This window comes from Manis pentadactyla, chromosome 8 (genome assembly GCF_030020395.1).
Source record: "Manis pentadactyla isolate mManPen7 chromosome 8, mManPen7.hap1, whole genome shotgun sequence".
In the NCBI taxonomy this organism is placed as follows: domain Eukaryota; kingdom Metazoa; phylum Chordata; class Mammalia; order Pholidota; family Manidae; genus Manis; species Manis pentadactyla.
The window spans coordinates 77,425,060-77,447,142 of NC_080026.1; the positions used below are offsets into that span (position 1 = coordinate 77,425,060).

A 22,083-nucleotide genomic window follows, 5' to 3' on the forward strand; every position below is an offset into this window, starting at 1 on the left:
TTGCATTCTGCATTGCTCATGCCCAGTGGTTTCTTATTGCAGAATGCTAAAATACAACTGGGAGTGAACAGCTTCTTGGTGAATCTCAGTGCTACTGTCGTGTAAAGAGCAAAGAGAATGATAGCTTAGTCAGCCACTGAATTATAATATTACATTGAAGAGAGACGATAGTGTGATTAAGAATTTCAAACAACACCGTCAGTAGACTACACTGCAGAAGGGATGCAAGCATACCCTCATGATCACAATTAATGATCTTGAGAGTTAATCCTAGCACTGTTAGAAGCACCAATATTTATCTCCAAACCTAGAAATTCAAAATTTTATCATGAAATTTTCTTTTGATTTTGATTTTTTTCAACTTTCTTTTGATTTTGCCAGTGTTAGAAGCTTCCATTCACACAGAAATTCTCTTTGTGTGTGTCTCTGTCTCTCTGTATCTCTCCTGCACATACACAAACAGCCCTCCACATACACATCCCCATGTATCATATGGCCCCCATACAAATGCATATATCCTTTCATACACATAGTACTGCCCACTATACATGTCCCCAGACAGTAATACACACAACTCTGACACATACATCTTCACCAACATGCACACCCTCTGTGCACACATATCTCCATGCTCACATAGCCTTCACTCATACAAAGCAGAAATAATTATAAGTGAATAACAATATTTCTGTATTTATATACAATGCATTGAGATTCAAAGATATTCTTATCACAGAATTCTACATAAAAAATCACATGTGTTAAATCACCTGGAAGGAAATAATGAGTAAAGATGTTTGAGTGTAGGTATGTCATAGATAATCTTCCTCCCTTATACAGGATAAAACAAATTGTCATTTACAAAACAAGAAAAATACAGTAGAAAAAGCAAAAATAAAAACAAACAAACTTGAATCTCTTTTTAAAAACCAAGGAACAGTTCACAAAGAAAAAATTAAAACTAATGTGATACTCTTCAAAGAAACCAAGAAATCTATTGGTGCAAAAAAATTGAATATTTTCTTGGAACACAAGAAGGACCTAAACCCATCCCCACATCTCAGGAAAAAGTCTGGTAAGTTCAAAAAAATTGTGAGATTCATCCTTGATGTCGTTGAATCTGAGAAGAAGAAAATTAGAGTTTCTGGGGAGGCATGGTTAACAAGTAAGAATTGAAGAGCAGAGGTTGACTCAATCAGACAGAAATAAAAATGCTATGGCTTCAAATTCAGTTGACCTAATTATCAGAAATAAAGGGTATTCCCAACTGAGATGGAATAAATATCAGGGTTAAGTGAAGCTTTTTATAGCACATTTAATAAAATCTCAAAAGAAAGAACAGAAACAATATCTTGTTTCTCTCTCACACTCATATGCACTTATACATACACACATGTTATAAAACTGCAGGCTCAACTGAGCTTTATCTTCAAAACAGAGAAAAACATATTTCATATTTGTTGAACAGGAAAAGTAACTCACCCTGTATCAGAGGAGTTAAATAGTTGTCATATCTAAGAAATTTAATAAAAGCCTTGAAAATGACATACATATCTCAAGAGAGATGTGAGGAATTCAGCACAGAATTAATATTACCCTAAGAAAGAAAATGAGTATCTCACCTATATTTTTCACATTACTGACTACATTAGTAATATCATAAGTTAAATAAACCAACTCAGAAAAGGAAATAACAATAGCCTGCATTTAAAAGAGAACTACAAAATAATGAATGGTTTAAAATGATACCTTTGCAGATTGAATAATTAACAAAAAGAAGGACAAACTGAAAATCAACTGATACAGGACAATTTGAGATAATCAAAGTGAATGTAAAACCTCAAACAATTAGAAGATAAGAGATATAGGGCAATGAGAGTCTAATGTAAGAATAATTATTATCACTGAGGTTAAAAACTTTAAAAAAGATCAAAATGATATTCAATACATTTTAAGGGAAATGCTGAAAAGACACTATTAATTCTGTTAAGAGCAGAATATAAAGCTTATAAGGACAAACCAAATTCTAGAAAAGTGGATAAAAATTACAAGTCCAATAACATAGATGTTGAAAATCAAGGATAAAAGATAATTTTTCCTTAGCTGTCCAGGCAAAAAAAATAAAATTTCTTAAAAAAGGGAAATTTAACCAGCTTGAGAGTTTTCCAAAGTAACAATCAAAACTAGAAGTTCGCAGATAATGTCCACAAGTTCCCAAAGGAAAGTGTGCTCTAAAGATATACCTGCCAAGATACTGCTGATGTATATATAAACAGAACAAAACCAAACCAATGATAGCATTCTTAAATGTAGAAGAAAAACTAGCTGATACACCTACTATGATGCACTTACACATAGACACATAAACAGATTGAATCAACTAAAAATTAAGAAAAATAATGAGCTCAGAAAGTATTGGAAGAAACATGTTTAAAAGACAATGAATAAGAATTGAATGCAATTATACAAGAATAAAAAATTTGGCACTATAACTGAAAACTGAATATAACTATTGCACACTGTTACAAGATTTAAAAAACAATAATCTGATTCATAAAGTTGGGAGAAATGATAATCGATTATATCAGGTTTTCATATCAAGGAATCAATCTATGTTATGTAATAATTATTATTATAATATATTATATAATATTTAATAAAGTATTATTAAAATGCAGTTTAAAACACAATGACTTTATCTTAGTAATATTTTTACAATCTTGTTAATCTTAAATACTAATCTTATATCTTTAAAAATCTATTATTGGATGTTCATCAATTGCTTCAATTTCCATTTAACTTCTTTTCTTAAATAAAAACAGAATTAAATATTTTTATTAAATATAGCATTATATTATAATCTGTTTGTATATATATATATTTCTCATTCTAGTTAACTAGCTAAACTTGTAGTTATCTCTTTTTTCTGCCTGCATGTTTGTCTATGGAGATGTCAGGATTGAAAATAACCTCAGGCAAACCACATGTATTTTACTATGACAGTGTACTAGCTCTTTATTGCTTGACCTCATTTTAATGAACATATATAATTTTTACAGGGAGAAAAGGGTCAGCATAAAGAGAATAAATCATGTCACAGGTGAAGACCTTTATACCAAAGAACTTGGACTTAGTTTCTCTATGTTGCTACAAAATTCATGTGTTTTCTTGGTAATTTCAAATCTGTAAGGCAGCAGAAAAGGGAAAGAGCAATTGTGTGTGTGAGAGACAGAAAGAGACAGAGAGGGGAGAGAGACAGATAGAGAGAGAGAGAGACAGAAAGAGAGAGAGGCAGGGACAATTGAAAGAGAGAAAGAGTGAACAAATGAGAATGATTTAATTAGTAGAATCCTTGTAAACTTTTGTTTCTCTCCATCTAATTATATTATTAAACCTATTAGCATCCTCTGCTTCTATGAAGTAACTTTTCTTTAGGTGTCCTTTCCAACATCATTATCTCTGGTTCTAGCATTCCATGCTCAGTAATTTGTGGCCTGTTGTTCATTTCCATTTCTTATAGTGATGAATTTGTAATGATGTATTAAGGTTTAAACCCCAAGAGAAAACTGAAATTATGTCCTATAAGGACTTAACTAAAATTCTAGTTTTAAAATATGTTATGGAATTCTACTAAGATATCTCTTTTCAGATTTGAGAGGCAAGCATAGATTAGGAATAATGTGAAGTGCTATGTTACTTACATATAAAGTCAAACTGAACTTAATGTATGTGTGGACTTTGCAGTTGTGAGCCTCTTACAATCTCTGACCCAATTTCTGTAACTGCATCAAAGAATCTCTTGTTTATTATTTGCATACAGTCAGTAAAATTAAACTTTATTTTATGCAATGATATCTTATCTAAAAAAAAATTTCTTTGAAATAAACTAAAACATCTTTTGGATGAATTAAACTCATACTTTTCATAGTACAGAATGAGACCAGGGGATATAGATTATTTAAACTATTTTATAGAAACCAGTTGTCATCCAGAAATCCCAGAGTAAATAAGGTTTGATATTGCCAAAGAAAGAAGAGGGAGGGCAGACACTATTCAGGGAAAAACGAAACAAAACAAAATGTAAAAAGTGCCATGACATGCAAACATAATGCAAGTTGATGATTGGAAAGAGGAACATGCATGGCATAGTGGAAAAAGCCTATCACCAATTTTTACAATCCTTACAGAGTTAGGGAAATCTAATATATTTCAATTCGTTTTGAAATATGATACTTACTGGAGCCTATCTTCTCGGCAATATCCAGGAAACACTTTAAAAAGTCTAAATAAAGCATTCCTTTCATTGTTTTTGCATCGCTTGGCTTCATGAACTTCAGGGAGAACTGAACAGGCAGAGCTGTGCCTTGCCAGTGGAAAAACTGGCAAGGACAATAATTGGCATCGTCCTTCAAGGGAAACGGATTTGAGCCAGAGGTACATCCTACATTAATATGTAAGTTTAACAATCAGGGAAGTTTAAGGCTGCCAGACCTCTGGGTCAGAATATTAACATTTCTTTCTGACATGCCAGAGCAGGAGATGAATGCCAAGGAATGCATTTATAATTAGAAAACAACTTAATTGTGACTTATAGGTGTCTGACAGGCTGACACTTGATCTTTACTTACTCTTTTACTGGCTTAACATTCCTTTTTTCTGTCCTGAGAGATATAATTCAAATGAAAGGTTTTGTTTATCGACCTTATACTCTAATGGTTACTAAGCTTTTCTATATATACACACCTTCCCTTTACTAAAACTTTATATTTTAGCATTACTGTAATAGAGTGAATGTCATTAAGGTATTTTGAGGACTGTTGAAATGACACAGTTCTTTAAACAAGTTTGCTTCAACACATGTAGTAAAATTGCTAGATAAGCAATTAAAGTCTTAAGAGATATTTCCTAATGCATTACAGACTCTAAATATGGAGATCAGAGTTAGAAGTCCCCAGTTTGAAAATATATGCAAAGTTGAACAAAATAATAATAATAAATAGTATTACATTATTGATATTATTTAATATGTCTTTGACTGTGAAAACAAGAAAATATTTTTATTACAGAATCTAATATGCTTGCATCATAATATAATACAGATATAGCTGGGGTAGCCTTTCATATTAATTAATATCTCTATGTTACTACAATGAGATAAGAAAGGCACAATTTAAAAGAAGTAAAAATAAGTCTATATTGTCAACCACCTGTCACTAATAAGGGCTGATACATAATGAAGCATTATAGATATCATCAGATATTTCTTTAGATGTCATTATGCATCCTTATGTATCAGGTCTTACGAGCCAATTCCATCTGGCATACATATATATGAAGTTAGGTTAGAGAAGAGGCGCTATGTTATTTAGATGACTTAGAAAGCCTCAGTAATGCTGTCAGAAATCTTTATTTTATGAACTGTATGTGTGTGTATGAGATTGAGAAACTGAGGCATTGAAAAAAGAAAATAAGCGAGGGAGAGAAAGAGAACAAACTGTCTTTGTCAAAGTCAAGCTATTAAGACACAGTTTGGGGAGATAATGGAACCCAAAATCAACATCTCCTGTGGACTGGAGCCCTGCCATTTTATTACTTTCCTTATTCTGATAACAGAAATTCAGACATGTGCCTTCATAATACCTACATACCTTTATTTTCCATGACTCTTGCTCTGGTGAAGCATCTGTGGCTAGAGAAGGGCTTCCTCATGCTTTGTGGTTTTGAACTAAATTTCAATCTGAATCCATCTGGGTTAATTATTAAAATACCCAATCAAGTTTATAAATCTTGTGGGGACTTTTTAATGTATTTCTTGTATATGCCTAGGATGACTATCATCTTACTCACAGATATGTTTCAGAAAATTATTTTTTAAAAACTTAGCTGAAATTAAATGTAGCAGAACAATTCTTTTAGATTTAGCCTCAAAGAGCAGAATTTCTTACTGCTCTCATTTACTTTTTTCTGCTTTTGTGGATTATTTTTAATTAAAGATAAGTTTATATTTTTAAAGATTTATTTAATATTTATATATTTTTAAATGTATATTTTTACACTACATATATTTTTTTTAATTTAAATTTGTATACATTTTTAAATTTAAGAATCACACTGATTAAGAGTTTTTAAGGAATTCTTTGAATCTTTTTCTTTGAAAAGTGAAAAGAGAAAAATCTTTTTTTTTTGCAGTGTGTTTAAGTGTGTCCTAGAATGTGTATTTTGTTACTTTTTATAATTTTAAGTGATATGTAACTTATTATGGCAAGAAAATAGTAGACACAAAATGGAGTAGCTAATTCCAAATTATCACACTATACCTGTGAAGAAACTGAGGATCCTCTAGCAAGGAGGGCAGTCTGTGTACCAAGCAAAGGACTCTGGCTGAAAGGGCAGGTGGACACTGACATCTAAATGCAGATCCTCTGATAGTACTTGCATCCTGAATCAAGGCTGAGTCAATGCAGTGAATGGAGCACTTTTTGTACTGTAGCCCACCCAAAAGGCTATCTTTTTGAAGTTTAATCCAAAGTGCTATTGGTGCTAACTGCTATACTGAATAGCATGGTCATAATTCTTCACATAAAGGGTTAGTTGATTGCCAGACCTTCTGAGAGCACATATTATCTATTATGTTAAAATTCTTTATGAAATCTCAAAAGAATTCTACTGTGGCTACCTAGAATGCAATGTCTATGAAAGAAAAGGACTTTACTTTACTGGAGTTTACATTCAGGTGGATGTAGCAAAGTGTAATACAAAAGGTAGAAGGGTGTAATATAAACTGTGAGCGAAATGCCACAGGGGATAAAAGCAAAGGGGATATGTTACTGTCCTTAATACACAATCTTTTCAGAAATGAAAATGGCTGCAAATTGACCTGAAGTAATTAACTTCCTCAATACTATATTTTAACCACTTTCAATGTCCAAGTACCAGGTAAACAAATTGAAATGCAGGAATCTTCCCACATTGTAGAAAGCGTACCTGAAATGTATTTGGAAGCTAGTTACTGTGTAATAGTTACACAATGTTCTAAAAAACATTCTACAGACTTCTATATTCTTATACTACTTATTTACTTATACTGCATATGAGTGTTAACACCAGAGAAAATCTAGTAATGGCTGAAAATGTTCTTTTCTTTAATGTGATGGCTGATGGTGTTGCGATTCCCTACCTCACTAAGACCAGTGCCACCTCAACCTGACATGCTAGAAAACAGAACTTCAATACAGTTAAATCCAGAATATGATAAATGTTACTAATGTTTGTTCTCTCATTAGTCAAACATTGAAAGGAATGGATAATAGCCAAATAGAAAATGTTTGCAAGGTCAGCTATTTAAAATACCTAAAAATGTGTGTTTGTATGTGTTTGTGGCTTGTCCAAACTGCAGATTCCACAGGGTCTGACAAATCTTGAATAAATCAATCAGTCAATGAAAGAACCTTTCTGTTCCATCTTGAAAATAAATGTGCACATCACATTGTATTAGGACCTAGTCTTCTACATTTTGGAAGGTTTTTGCAGGAAGGGTTGCTGAGGCAGGATGGAAAAATGATTATCAACAAAGGCATCTCCAGGATTTTGACACCATGCCATCATGCCAAAAGCAACTTCCTCTTCAAAATATGAAAAATTTGCTTTTGCTTCTCTTTGGTTTCTAACAGTCTAGCTTTTCTTTTCTTTTTTTTAAAGTAGGGGTTGGAAGGAAAGAAGAGATGTGCAAGGATATATTGTGGTGGCTCATAAATCGACCTTGGCATAATTTCCTTCCACCTGTATCCAGTTATTAAGCCAAATCCTTCCTGCCAATACACTAATTGCTCTAGGTGACAGGTCTGTTAAGTGATCTCTACTGAACCTATCTCTTCAGGGGGAAAAAAAAAGATATGAAATTAAATTAAAAGCTATCAGGAAAGTATGGATGTTACATACATTCAGGTCTGATGTAATACTCAAGGTACATACTGTCCATATATTTTATATTACTTTATCACCCATATCATTTATCCTACTCTTTATCAAAACTTACCATTTGAAAGACACTTTGTGTAAAGTTTATTACTTAGAATTCATAGTTTCAGCTTCAAATTAGTGAATATCCCAAAATAGCTTTGTCATTGATACACCTTTCTGAGATTTTACTAACTGTTCTCTCTGATTCTTCTTGAATCTGTTAAAAATGCAAAGACCTTGCCTGACTTTCATATTTTATAATCATGAAAACAAAATCAATTTGTTTGCCTTCCACTATGTCTTTTAATCCATATAATACCTATTCTAAAAGACAGGAGCCAAAATGAAAATATAAGAAAAAACACATAATAAGACTATAGTGTACATTTGAAATAATACATCTAAGTAATACATTATTGTAGGAGTCTTTGTAAGACTATATTTAGAGAGCAGAGTGTTGGTTCCTGTCTTTTAGCATAGGTATTACATAGATTAAAAGGTATAGCAGAAGGAATACAAAGTGTCAAAAAAATTCCTCAAGTGGCAGACTGCTAACCCATGGCAATCAAGAGCTGAATACATTTCTTTTGATCCCAGACTTAAACTGTGTAAGATACGGTACTAATCCTGGTAACAGTACTACGAAGACAGTTTTAGTGCTTGTTTGTGACTGCTTGATTCTACAAACTTCAAATGCATTGATCTCTATCAGTCTTCAGAAATTGGTTGTAAACGGAGACATCAGGACTAAGCTGTCATGGTGATTAGAGATCTTCCTGAAAAGGTAATATTTAAGCTGAGCCCTAAAATCATTATTAAGGTTTAACTAAGTGAAAACTGAAAGAAATGTATTCCAGTGAGAAAATGCTGTTAAACAATTTAACAATTAATATGACGTTTAAGTGATAGAGTGGCTAAAGCATTTTTCTTTACTGTCCTACATATCATAATTTGCTATTATCTGCAAAATTTTTATAGTCAAATTTTTTCAAGTAACTTATTTTTGCAAAATTATGTAATTTTCCTTTGCTTATTAACATGTTTGTAAAGGATTGCTTTCTTTTTTGCTTTTCATACAATACAAAGCAAGATAAAACTTAGTACATTTTACCTTTTTTAAATAAGGAAAATTGCCCTTGCTGAGTTTCTGCCCACCTTGGCTTTTAGTACATTGTTAAATCTTCACAAAGACCTTTGTATGTCTTCTGCTTACTTTTGAGCCCTGGGATCTGAACTGTTTTGAGTGATGTCTTTAGCAGAAATGATGGCTTAATTATCTTTTCTGCTTCCTTTTTATCTTCCCCAACCTCTCTCCAAGTCTCTTGGCTATTACTTTTATTCCTTCTGTGACTAAATGTGAAGCTTTAATTTAGGCCATTAGTAATTTCCAATGCACCTATTTCTAAGTTAGCACTTACATCTCCAGTTGTTCTGCCCTTTCTTCAGTTGACTATTTTCCAAAAACTCATTGCAGTTTCAGCTATCTTTTGATTCCTTGATGCTCCATGTAATATGGAAAGTAATATTGATTTCCTAATTACTCCTTTGATCATGGATGTATAGATTTTCATTCAGTCATACACCTCCCAAATTATGTTAGAAATGAAGTTGAAAGTTCCTCAAAGGTAGGAGCCTTGATTCATTTATCTTTGTGTGTCTAATATTTTTCAAATACTTATAATGTGGTTGAACTGATGTGATATTTATTTCAGATATCATTTGATATCCATAATGACTAAATGAATCTATGACTGCTTTGTAGGGTACATCATGACATGATCTGTGTTAGGGTAAAATATATGGTGGGATAAGGAGAAGTATCAAATACTAAGAATAAAATATGTTCTTAGGCATTCCAGGCCAATTAGATGAATATTTGTAGAAAATACGTTCTCTAAATTTTCAAAATTTAACAAATATACAAAGATGTATGTTTAAGTACTTAAAAATGTAAAGCAGTTCATAAGGCCTAACATGGTTTTAGTAGTTTTTAATAATATTGATTAATTTATTGCTGACAAGATTTTATTTAGTCTTCTTAGTAGCATTTATATGAATACTTGTAGAGTAATAAAAATCATAAGGTAATTTAGTCTTCTTATAAAAATTTAATATTTGAAAATGTATATTTCATTAATATTTGTAAGCAAAATTTCTGCATAAAATTGGGCCTCCAAATCTGGTATATTCATTATCAATATAAATTGTAGACAAAGATTCTGGTCCTAAATGGGGACACAGAAGTTTCCTGAATTCAACTCTGTTAGAAAGATAAGATATGAGTGGGTGGAGGGAGAATAACAGTGGAGCCCACTAAATAGGACTCAAAGAGTTAACCAAATAAAACTAAGAGCCAGAAAGGACTCACAGAGTTAATGAAGTAATTGGTTGGAGTTTTAAAGGCTAAGAGCAACTTGGAATACCCAGATATTCCCCAGATAAAGAAAAGCATCAGAGAGCAGCCCATGTCTTCATGGTACCAGTTAGATCACGCTACTGTAAAATCAATTTGGCCCGCAAAAAAGTCCCAGCTTATTGTTTAAATTTATATGCTGCTTTTCCTCTTCTTGCAGCCCCTTAATCAGGTAACTTTGTAACCAGGGCAGGAGATAGACCTCTAAAGTGTAAATAAACCTATATAGATAAAGAATGCTGAGATCCAGACCAACACAGTCATCTAAATAAACCTATTCTTAAGACAAAACTTCAAAGGAACAATAAATCACCTGTATACAACATGCCTTATGCTGACTCCTACCCAAAAAGCCCTATAAAACCCCAATCCCTAAATCCTTAGCGGTGCCTCCTCCCCGAGGTTGCCCATACTGCCCTTTCTTTGAGTGCACACCTTTTTACCTTAAGACTTCTTACTGCTCAACTTACACATTTTGTCTCTGCACTCTTGCAGTAGTGTCTTTGTTACTTTGATGTTTCATTCTATTCTCCAGATTTAAGCACAAGTTTTCACTCTGTCTCTTACTTCAAATAAGTAGGGAGGGGCTACTGAGAACTCTGATTTGAGTTTGCAAGTTTCCAGCACCTGGGTGACCCAGATGGACCTGCAGCTGTACCATCATGCTCTTTAGTAGCCTGCCTGAAAATCCCCTTTCTTTGCTTTGGGAAGTTCCCAGAACATAATCTCACTCCATCTGTGGCTCCCCAAATCCTGGGTTGATAGGGACTTAGTTCCCCTGCTGTGTAGATTCAAGCAGACACAGGAAGCCAGGTGACCCTGACTTTAGGAGGTGGCAAGGGATCTTCCCTAGGCCCAGCAGGAGTTCAATGTGTTCCCTTTTCTGCCTCTTTCCTGCCCCTGTTCTTTGCTCTCTGCTGCCTGCAAGGCAGTCACCATTCCCTGCTATTCTCACTTTAATGAATTCCTTCCTTACCTTCCACTCTGATTTCCCTGTGTCTCCAAACCAAATTATTTCCCAACACTGCCACTCATCAAATGTACAACTACATGCAGAACAACTCCCTCTGAAAGAAATTCAGAAACTAGCTGAGCAACTCCTATAAATTTAGCAAATGAGAAAATATCCACATCAAAATAGGCAGGAAAGGCTGAAACACATTCTCACTGTAAACCCTACCCCAGCACCATGACATACAATTGGGAGGGAACTCACAACTTCCAGCTTCTCTCTGAAAAGGGAAGGGATCAGACCCAACACTTGCCCTCCAATATTTAAGAATTCTACATCCAAATCACTTTACTCTGTGTAACTCCAGGGGGAAAATCCTGGTGCAAAATACCTCTGAAACTGAAATCAGTCAAAGGGAGAAATAAAGTTTAAGAAACCTGGTTATTTCTTACAAGCATCTGTCCCATCTCTCTCCTGACCAGGCTGCAGCAACAGAGAGCCCCACCCAACCTCTTTGGTCCAGATAAACCCTCACACACTCTTTTAATTACCTATTGATATGTAGATAACTACTTTTTCCTTGGAAACACCTATCAATATGCAGATGCACTAAAGCCATGTGAGAGATTCTGGAAATACTACAATTTTACCCACACTCTGAAAGCCAATGGGACTTGTACTCATGAGACCCACAGGAGTATAGAAAAGAAAGAAACAGCTCTTGGCTGGGGTGGGAGGACTCACTGTGGCTAACCACCCAGGCCCAGAGCAAAGTGAGCAGACAAAAATGACCTTCTCCTGGCCTTTCCCTGAAAGAGGTCTATTTGCATATCTTAAAAGCTGTAGCCTGAGGATCAGGCTTCTAATTTAGCACACATCTAGCTACAAACTGGGATCTTTCCTGAGGACCCAGAAGCTGGCAAATATCACTTCAGTATTCTCCCTGAAGCCCACTCCAAAATCACCAATATTTCCCTCAAAGGAGCGGGCACACACACCTAGCACCCAGATTCTTGAGGCTGCCTGACTCTGATGGCTAATGAGTCTTGCATTCATGGGGCACACAGGAATATAGTAAACAGAGAAACAGCCCTTAACCAGCTACCACCCAGGAGTCAGCACAGAAGGAGCAGAGAAACCCAGCTCCCAGTCCACCTTTGAATGTGGTCCACATGCACACTTTAAATGCTGCTGCCTGCAGCTCAACTTCTATTCAGCCTGCAACTAGGGGTTGGTAACACCCTTCCCTTCGGGACTGACAAGTCTTGGCACATTCTCAACTACTGGAAGATACTAAGAACAAAGATGGTAACTAGACAATCACAAGGCTTGGGAGATAGCCAAGAACAAGAACCTGGTTGAACAATAAGATACATCTTCTGTATGAGACAACTCTGGGAAGACTGGGAGACGTGGCTGTTTTATCTAATGTACAGAAACCGTCACTGAGAGTCAAGGAAAATGAAGAAATAGAGGAATATGTTCCAAACAAAAGAACAAATGAAAATTCCAGAATTAGACTTTAAGATGGTCATAAAGGTGCTTATCAGGGTTGGGAGAACAATGCACACACAAAGTGAGAATTTCAACAATGAGATACACAATATAGTAAAATATAAACATAAAATCAAAATAAATGCTCTAACACCACCTCATAAAATTGAAATGTTAAAGTTTGGGTTCCTTACCACTAGAGGTATAAAATTAAGTCAGATATATGGTTACTTGAGAATTTGGCAAATTACAATACAAGCAGTTACATTTAAATTCTAAGAAAATTATTTTCAAAAAATATCTGAAGAAAGGGAAAGTCTCTGAAACAACTCTGTCAGACAAAATGATAAAATGTTGATTTCTAACAGTAGCAATGTGTTAGAATATGTTGCCTTGATAGTTGACTGCAGAAAGTTTTACACTGAAAGGGTAAGATGCTCAGATCAGAAAGAAAGAAGAAAACCTAGAAGGTATTACATAATAAACTGTGAATAGTACCTAAATTTATACATAAATGTGACTTTGTGAGAGAAAGATAAAAAATTAAGTAGGAAAAAAAGTTAAATGTATTTTAAAAAACCCTTTAAGTTAGAAAATACAAGAATATCATAGTAGTTTGTTACTGTAAATGACAAATTAATGTTGAAATGCCATTTGAGAAATTGGCAAAAGAATCCTTGGGATAATTAAAAAAAAAACATACAAATGGGATTATAGAAACTGTTCTTAGGTATTATTTAACAATAATCATATTTCCTTAGACTAACATATTTTCTTACAACATTCTGATTTTCTTTTTTTTGATGATAAAATATATTTTTCTAACTATCATATATGTTTAACACAATTCTTAGTACTCAAAATGAGTGTTTTAAAATAACACTTGCTTTTGGAAAACTGCTAAACTGGTCATTTTGTGAATTAACCTGCTCTCATCCTGAGCTAATCCCCCTTTATACTGCAGTATATAACAGTTTAAATGGAATACACACATCACTGATAATCCAGGTGGTAATATGTTTTACTTTTGTCCAAGGATCTATTATATTAGCAGATGTAGAAAAATAAGCACTGTAGGGCAGCAGTCACAAGCAACAAAGAGAAGTGATCGCTGAATTGTTTCTGAAATCTAGTGAAGTCACAAGGTATGGATGAAAAAGCCTAACATTTGTATTAAGAAAATTGTTTCTAATGGTTCTGCTCTAATGGCTAATGTCTCATCCCTTCCCTGAACTGTGACACTTCAAGAATACACACAGCTTGGAAAGAATTAAGCATAAAGAGATTGCTATGATAGTGGGTGGAAAGTATCTCAGAGAGAAAGGATTTGAGAACACTGAGGAGGTGAAATTAGTTCACACTATGCACTTATGTTACAAATCTTCCACAAGAAAATGATGCCTGAGCTTTCTGTTATAACTCCTACCAAAAATATGAAAAAGTATTGTGATAAAGTATTTAAAATAAGTTTTTTTTAGTTTTAGATAATATAGAGATAAATAACGATTTTAAGATGCTACTATAACAATATCTTATTTATATTTCTGAAATCTAAAAAACTCTGAAAAATCAAAAGTTTTTATTTTTCACTGATTGATTATGCATTTGGCAGCAAACCCTGAACTAACTAGACATGTTTATTGGAAAAATATTAATGTGTTTGAAGATGGAATATTTGTCTAGAACCTGCCAAGGGTATTATATAATTTATTGGATATGTGTATTTCCCTTAAAGATTTATTTTAAGTTTTAGTATTGGCAGCAAATGTTTAAGGTAAGAGATTGTGGACTTACATGATGCCATAGCATCCTACTTCAAAACTCCCTTTGCCATCTTTATCTTCTACCAAAACCTTTCTTTGTATTAAGAAAATTGTGTCCTCGAATGTGCTGAAGCATGATGGCTTCAACTAAGTTTCCAGTTCACACGATTCCTAAATTACTTTGATACTGACTGTTAGGCTGGAGAAAGGAAAAACAAGGACATGCAAACAGAACAGAGAGATGCCATAGGGGGAGAACAGACCAGACCCCAAAGTCTGTGCCGTATATGGAAAGGGGACAGCTCTCCCTGAATTCCATCCTGATGTGCCAACTAAGACCCGGATGTCAGCCTCCTCCCTCTTGGAAAGAAAAAAGTTTCTAGTTGTCTATTATGTCACCTTTAGCCAATCCTACCTCTCAACACCCCCCTAGGATAGCTTGCCCACTCCTCCCCCTCCTAACCCCTTATAAGCCCCCACCTCCCTGACCGGGTGCGACTTCTCCGGCCTGTAGTACCCAGGCCGCCAGAACATCACTGGGGGTATTTAAATAAAGTACCTGGCCCTTTGTTGCCTCTCTTTGCCTGCTTATTCCAGCTAGAATTTATCTTACACTAACTTTTTAAAAATCACAAATATTACTATTTGAGGATGTTTATATTGCAAATTGTTAGTCCTGAGTTGTGACTGTTACACTAAAACAATAAAAAAAAATTAAAGTTTCATTCTAAGAATAAATCTTCCTCTCTGAGAAATATGTTTAGCCAAGAAAGTTTCAGGATATTAATGTGAAAATTTAACCAAGACCTCTTAATCTTATTCCATTTGTTTATTGCATAGCCTCATATAAGCTACATTATTTTACTTACTTCTCAATATCTGAATTAATAGGTATGTGGCTCTTGGAAGCAGAAGATGTGAACCCTAGCTATACAGGCATAGCTCAGAGACATTATGGGATTGGTCCCACCAACAGACCACTACAATAAAGTGAATATTGTAATAAAATGAGTCAAATGAATTTTTGTGTTTTCCCAGTACATATAAAAGTTATTTTTAAACTATATTGTAGTTTATTAAATGTGTAATATCATTATGTCTATAATAATAATGTACATAGCTTAATTTAAAAATACGTTATTGCTAAAAAATGCTAACCATCATCTGAGTTTTCAGTGAGTTGTAGTCTTTTTGTTGGTGGTGGGTCTTGTCCAGATGTTGACGGCTACTCAGTGACCAGGGTGCTGGTTTCTGAAGGATGGTTGTGGCAATTTCCTAAGACATCCGCGAAGTTTGTTGCATCGACTGACTCTTCCTTTTACAAACAATTTCTTGGTAGCATGTGCTGCTATTTGATAACAGTTTATCCACAGTAAAATTTCTTTCAAAATTGGAGATAATCCTCTGAAACTCTGCCCTTGATTTATCAACTAAGTTTATAAAATATTCTAAACGCTATTTAGTCATTTCAACAATCTTCATAGCATCTTCACCAGGAGTAAATTCCATCTCAAGAAACCACTTTGTTCATCCCTAAGAAGCAACACATCATCAATTCAAGTTTTATCACGAGATTTCAGCAATTCAGTCACAACTTCAGGCTCCACTTAAAACTCTAGTTATCTTGTTATTTCTACCACATCTGCAGTTACTTCCTCTATGGAAACCTTACTCCCTCAAACTCATCCATGATGGTTGCAATCAAGTTCTCTCAAATTCCTGTGAATATTGATATTTTGACTTATTCCCAGAAATCATGAATGTGCTTAATGGCATCTAGAATGATGAATCCTTTCTAGAAGTTTTCAGTTTACTTTGTTGAGATTCATCAGGATTACTATGCATGGCAGCTGTATGAAATGTATTTCTTAAATAAGATGTGAAAGCCAAAATAACTCTTTGATTCATGGGCTGCAGAATGGATGTTATGTTAGCAGACATGGAAACAACATTTATCTTATTACACATCTCCATCAGAGCTCTTGGGTGAACGGGCGCATCATCAATGAGCAGTCATATTTTGAAAGGAATCTTTTCTGAGCAGTAGTTCTCAAGAGCGGGCTTAAAATATTCAGTAAACCATGTTGTAAACAGATGTGCTATCACCAAGGCATTGTTGTTCCACTTATAAAGCACAAGTAGAGTATATTTAGTATAATTCTGAAGAGCTTTAGGATTTTGGAAATGGAAAATGATCACTGGCTTCAATTTAGAATCTACAGCTGCATTAGCCCCTAATAAGAGAGTAAGCCTGTCCTTTGAAGTGAAGCATTGATTTCTCTTCTCTTGCTATGAAAGTCCTAGGTGGCATCTTCTTCCAATAGAAGACTGGTTCATCTACATTGAAAAGCTGTTGTGTAGTGCAGCCACCTCATTAATGAACTAGGCAGGTCTTCTGGATAACTTGCTGCAGCCTCTGCATCAGCATTTATCGCTTCCCCTTGAACTTTTATGGAGATGGATTCTTTCCTTAAGCCTCATGAACCAACCTCTGCCAGCTTCCAACTTTTCTTCTGAAGCTTCTTTACTTCTCTAAGCCTTCACAGAATTGAAGAGTTAGGACTTTACTCTTGATTGGGCTTTGGTTTAAGAGAATGTTGTGGCTGGTTTGATCATTTGTGCACACCACTAAAACTTTCTCCATATCGGCAATAATGTTTTGCTTTCTTCTCATTTATGTGATCAGAGCATTTTTAATTTCCTATAAGGACCTTTGTTTTGCATTCAGAACTTGGCCAATAGGTACAGAAGACCTAGTTTTTGACCCATCTTGGTTTTTAACACTTCTTGGCCTTCCTCACTGAGCTTAAACATTTCTAGCTTTTGATTTAAAGTGAGAGATATGGGTTTTTCCTTTCACTTGAACACTTAAGAGGTCATTGTAGGGTTATTAATTGGCCTAATTTCAATATTGTTGTGTCTCCAGGAATAGGGAGGTCTGAGGAGATGGGGAGAGCAGGGGAATGGCTGGTCGGGGGAGCAGTCAGAACACACATATTTATCAATTAAGTTAGCCATCTTATATGGTACCCCAAAACAATTACAATAGTAACATCCAAGATCATCATAACAAATATAATAATGAAAAAAGTTTGAAATATTGCAGGAATAAGCAAAATGTGACAGAGACACAAAGTGAGCAAATGCTCACTAGGAAAATGCCACCAATAAACTTGCTTAACACAGGGTTGCCGCATCCTTTTAATTTATAAATAAAAACACAGTATCTGCACAGTGCAATAAAGAGAAGCACAATAAAATTAGGTATGCCTGTACTGGGTGTAGATATATCAAAATTAACTACTTTCTGAAAAAATAATAAAGCCCCTCAGTATAAGTGGTATCTTTTTTAGGCAGATAAACTGCTTCATGAATTGAAACATCATCTGGACATCCTCTTCCTCTTACAGTATGAGGCACTTGAGATTCCTACACAGTGATCTTGGGACTTTGTTATATGGGGCCTGGGGACAGTGAAGTCTTCTGACATCAACACTTTCTACAGGGAAGGCACATCACCTTACCTCTAACTCAGGAAGCAGTACAGGGCAGGCATCTGTGTAGAATGGTGCACAGACAACTTGCTTAAAATCTAATCAAATGACATCATCACTGTAAAACTGATAGAAAAATATCCCAAAGATTCAGACCCCAATGGACTTGACCTAGCTTCAAAATACATTTTAGAAGGAATATGGTCATAAATGACCATTACAGAAAATTTAGCCTGTAGTTTCTAGCTTCCTTAACCTTCAATCCCCTAGTAACCAGAATCTTTGTCCATAGCACACCTTGTTTTCCCTGGAAATGAATTATGAATAAAAAAAGAAACAAACAAAAATCCCGAGCAATTGAGACCTAACAACATAATTGGCCTCAAAGTTTACACCACAATCCTTACTGATCTCTATGCACTGAACCTTGATCACCCACCCCAACTTGCTCTTACTTTTCTCCCTAATAAATACATATGGTTTTGATTCCAGAATTCTATTTCCAGCTCTAGGCTTAATACCAGCTTCATCAGATGCTCATTTAATGATCCTACATGGGCTTTCAGAAATACAGCAGTGTCTGAAAGTGGTGTTTTGAGACCTTTGTGATGTGTCACAACCCCTTGGTATCTCCATCATGTGGATTATCAACAAAAACTCCAACAAACTGCTGAGGCAGGACCTGGACTTTATCCTAATGGCTTTGAATGACAGCTTCTCTTACAGTATTTTTTTTCCTAATGCTGAATATTCCTTTTTCACACTTGAATCTGAGAAGGACTGACATAACTCTCTGAAGACTTTACTAGGGGAAAGTTGTCAGAACTGACAAGCCGATCTGAAGTGTACTTTCTGTCCAGTGCTTGCCACCTATTCATTGCCTCTAAACCGTGGGTAGTGGATGATGACTTCCCCTTTGCACCCCTATCACTTACACAAGCATCTATCAAAATTCAAGTATTTATTAGATGAAAGGAGAATCATAAAAACATATTTTTAGAAACATATGATATTGAAATCAAGTCAAATCATAGATACAAACTAATCTAAGTCCTGAATTTCATCAAGAATAACAATTACAAGAAATCTTAAGGATTTGCAGGCATACCATTCAATAACAGATGAAGCAGGGTTATAATCTAAAATCCCTAAATCTTAAATCTAGTAATTCCTCATAAAACATTTGATAATTTTATTTGATTTTAAATGCTAAATGTCTTTTAAAGTTGTACAAAAATTATTCCACATTTAGTGGAAAGCTTTACCTTATTTATGTAACTATCATGAAACTATTTTAAATCGAAAATTTAGTGACCTACTTTTGGGGTTTGGGCCCTGGTAATGGGGATGTCCAGCAAATTGCAAACATTTTTCTAAGGTCTCACATATTTTCACTGCTTATTTTTTGATGTTCTATGAGAGTAAAATTCCCATCCCTGGAAGAGAGTCCTTCTCCAACATCAGCATGGGACTGTGATGTTCAGAACTAGAACTACCAAATGCATATCTGAGCTTCACTTGTTATTCCTTTATAAACTATACAAATCTCTAGAGTTATAACACAGAGGTTTGGCTATGTTATAAATATTTATCTTGTAAATAATTACTATAGCTAAGTAATCACTTTATTACACCTGGTTTAGCTTTTTAAGACCTTTTTGATTAAATAATTATGTATATGTATATATATAGTTGACCCATGGACAGCACACAGTGAACAGCATGGGTCCACTTATACAAGGATTTTTGCCAATAAATCTCTTGGAAAAAATTTTTGGAGGGTTGTGACAATTTGAAAAAAAAACTTTCTTTCTCTAGCTTACTTTACTCTGAGATCACAGTATATAATGCATACAACATACAAAATTTGTATTGATTTACTGTTCACATGACCAGTAAAGCTTCTAGTCAACAGTAGGCTCTCTGTAGTCACATTTTGGAGAAATCGAAAGTTATACAAAAATTTTGACTGTGCAGGGGATTGCTGTTCAAGGGTCAACTGTAAATGCATATTTAAACATATAATTTGCAGTGGATAACAAGATCTTTTGTGGTGAGTGGCATGACTTTATTTCACATACCTTGATTTCAGAATAGAACAGCTTGTTGGAAACAATAGCTACTGGAGAGTGTCACATACACTGAATAAGAAGAAAAAATGATAGGACCGTAATGGGATAAGTCTTCCTTTAGAAATGTCCTCTTAGTTTTAAAAGATGTATAAATGTAGCTTTATGTAATATGTACTGTTAATATGGCAACTAAATCAGCATGGCTGCAGTTTAGGAGTGCATCGTTATTCCTAAGGGTAAAGCCCACTTTTTATTATCTTCCAGCTATGTCTCAACTGAATTCGTTTTCTCTTTATATGGCTCTCCCTTGCCTTCTCATTTTTCTTACATGGGAAGAAATATGAAGCTGCTTCTGTTTGTAAAGACACCTTAATAACTCTCATTTATATACCTTACTTTCCCTCAAATTAATATTCATGAATCCCAACTCTAACTAGTAATAGTTCATTTCCATTACAAGGAGCATAATCCTTTCATATTTGTCCTTCTCAACCATGCTTTTTATATCTTCTTTTTCCTTCCTATTCCCTCTGTATACTTATTCCTGGAAACAGAGTTTAAATTCCTTCTTAAAAGACTTCTGATAACTTTCTGAAAACTTTTTCAACCTCTTATTATGAGATTTGTGTCTCCTTTTCCTAAAACGATTTAGTTAAAATTCATCTCACTGTGTATGTGAACTTAACTGAAAAATCATTTGCCAAGTTCCACATATTCCTGTGCATCTTACCTCCCTCCTCTATCTTTTCTGCTTCTCACTCAGATGTTTCACATTAGTAAAATATGGAGAACAGAACAATTACTGAGCTACAACTGTGTCCCTTGCAGACTTGTGATATAGATACTTCCATTTTACAAAGCAAGGCTAAGTAATTCAAAACTTCAGAAAGGTTAAGTAATTTGTGGAATTTCATATGACCAAAACATCTCTAATGCTGAATACAGTAATATGACACTGTAATGCTATTCATATTTCTCTCTCTTTTTTGGTATACAGGTCTCAGTTTTTTAATGTTCCAACTCATGCGATTTTCCAGGCTTTTTCCTGAATTGATTACACTCTTCAGCATGTGTTCCCATTGGCCAATGCATTTTCATGAACTATGACACCTCAGACACTCAGGTGACTTGCTGCTGTCATCTGACCAGGGTGGCACAGGCCAGAAATTATTTATTTCATTACCAGTTTTTGAAAAATATACATTTACCTTTTTTTCTTCCCTAATTCTATTGAAGATTTGAAATTCATTGTACCAATGTTGTCTAACATAGTATTTTGTCAGTATTTTGATGCTTTGTCAAATATATTGATTATTTTCAGATTCAGAACATTTTTTATTTAGATTAACCTTAAAGTAATTGTATTTCCTGGGTACTTTTGTCACATGAATGGTGATTAAAGCAATTCCCCATAGACTTTTCCACACAGAATTGACATATTAAAGCCAAATATAGAATATTCTATTTAATGCTTTCTTTTCATTTGAATGTTATATTCCAACATTTTAATCAAATTTTGTCTGTCTGCCTGGTTCATTTATTTATAATATTTATTAAGAATTCTGTGTGTCCCTTCTTAATCTAGAGAAAAATAACTGTAATTTTAATATCATATTTCTCAAAATATATAAAATTCATCCTCTCCTATGACTTTCATTTGCTGGCTTCTGGAGTAAAAGACATATGGAATGGAAGCAAAGACATATTTAAACATTCTTTGTAGTTGCTCCTCTTAGGAAATGAGATTTTAGTGTAGATCTTTAGGACACCGCATAGAGCTTCTAGTTAAATACACTTTTAGTTAACTTTAAGGAGTAAGCCTACAGACATTACGTTACATGAATGTAAACTAGTTTACAGAGTCAGTTTTCCCAGGAACTAAATGTGTAACAAGAATCTTCAGACATAGAAGATGTATAAAATGTTGTAGAATATG

General features: G+C 34.4%; 1 pseudogene; it reads right to left on the reverse strand.

The window, feature by feature from the left end:
• Positions 1 to 15,734: 15,734 nt before the first annotated feature.
• On the reverse strand, positions 15,735 to 18,953 carry LOC130684473 (tigger transposable element-derived protein 1-like; annotated as a pseudogene).
• Positions 18,954 to 22,083: the final 3,130 nt, after the last annotated feature.